Genomic DNA, 2,141 nt, shown 5'->3' on the forward strand with positions numbered 1-2,141 from the left:
TATTCTCTACCATTACGCATGTGCTTTAAAAGGAAAAGAGACTGTCCTCAATGAAGCGATAAAAAAGTACAAAGTTTTGATCCCTGAGTATGTCTTTTTAATATTTTGTGTTAAAAAGGGAATGTACACGTAAAGCACTTCTGTTGCACACTGAAGATGACTATATTTCTACTAAATGAGAAAAAGTGTTTGTGTGGTTGAGTTGAAAGCTGATTCAGACACCTAGTTATGGAGCACTGTTTTTACTTGAAATAACTACAAAGACTTTTTTTGATGAGCTCAGTGATATATTGATGATTTTTTTTTTGATATATGATGAAAGGTGTCAACATTTGGAAGATCTGTATAACTCATGAACTAATATTTTCAAAATGACCAAAACATGTTATTACAAAATCATGCATGGATAAAAGATCCATTCATAGCACAAGATAGATCAGTAATTTTAATGAAACAGAGTATAAAATAAATATTCATTGATACAAATTTTACATTGCAACTAAACTTTAAGAAACTACCATTTGTTGAGTTTGGATATAGTATAAAAAAGTAATAGCCACAGTTATCTGAAAAGGCTATTAAAATACTCCTTCCTTTTCTAACTAAATATCTGTATAAGGTTGTCTTTGTATCTTTTAACCAAAATAACATAATGCAATAGAATGGACGGGAATCCAGTAGTCTTTTAAGACTATTATTAAAAGACATTTACAAAAATATAAAAATGCTATTCTCATTCCTTTTATGTTTCAGAAATGAAGCTTTTTTTAATGAAAATATGTTGTCATGGGTTATTCCTGCTACTTTTAAGTAAATTATTAAGTATATTTAAGATTTCTCATATGATAAATATCAATATATACATAACCCACAAAGCCAATGCTCTTTTTTATTGTTAATATTTGTTAAGTATGTGAAGTAGTCCTGAGAGCTGTCTGGGAAACACAATATATATCTGTTTCTTATATCTTTCACAGACATTTCCCTTTAATCTCAAAAATTTTGAGAGCCATGTCTAGCCTAGGGCAAAGATTATGTGGACATATAATCTTGGACATTTAGAATGATAAATTCTAAACTTTTTTCTTTAGTGAGTCAGTAAACCCGTAAAACATATTATGGGCCACTGTAGAGCCTTTATCAATTGCATATATCCTAGAGTCCATTTGAAAATAAGAGCCTGCTCTCTGGCAGAGGACATGGTGAAGGGGGACAGACTTATTTGGATTTTCCAAGTGATTTGATGTATCAGCAGGGATTTTGTATATTTCTATAAAAATACAGTGTCTGTTTTCAGGTTTGTTTATTTGTGAGGTGGTGGTGGTGGGGCTTCTTTGCAGCCTACTAAAGTGGTTCTTAATTTTTATCAACTAGGTAACAGTACATCTCAAATACATATTCAAGAAAGTTCACCCACTTCGTCTTTCTTCTTGGCTTTCAGATCTCAGAGCATCTAGGCTGAGATTTGACCTTTTATTCTTTTCCTCCAGGAGAACTGATTTTGTGTTTAACCACCTTCTAAGCAAGGCGTATTTTTATTTATGGCTTGAAGATTTTTAAAAATGCATCAAAGGAATTCCTAGACAATTTCATGAGCATTAGATAGGTGGAACATGCTTTTGTTTCTTAACTAGATAATGTGATAAAATTGAATGTGATCTAGTCCTATCCTAAATTGGAAGTATTGATAAAATTATAACTAGTACATAAAGAATTTCACAATTCTACTCACAAACCCACAGTTCCTTACAGGGTCTATATCTGCATCATCATTTAAGATCTGTGTTAAGTTTAAGTTCTTCTTATGGCCATTTTGGACAGATTTCTGATGTATCAAGCTATATATTTCTGTAGCTAACATTCATAATCCCATAGAAAAAACTTGGAGAAATGAATGGGAAATAGAATTACTATATAAATAAAATAGTAATGTAAACAAATACAGGATATGTCTGTTGTCCACAGTGTTTTTTTCTTTCTGAGATTTAAAACAGAAGCTTCAAAGTAATACGAAAATACTAAAATTCAGAGTTAACCATTTAGGTTTTATTCTTTGAGAAAATTGAAACTACTCATACTCATCTAATCATGTGTTTACAAGTGCAAACTATTGAAATTATTATCTACTTGCAGGTTTAAAA

Source organism: Pteropus vampyrus, unplaced genomic scaffold (genome assembly GCF_000151845.1).
Source record: "Pteropus vampyrus isolate Shadow unplaced genomic scaffold, Pvam_2.0 Scaffold91, whole genome shotgun sequence".
Taxonomy (NCBI): domain Eukaryota; kingdom Metazoa; phylum Chordata; class Mammalia; order Chiroptera; family Pteropodidae; genus Pteropus; species Pteropus vampyrus.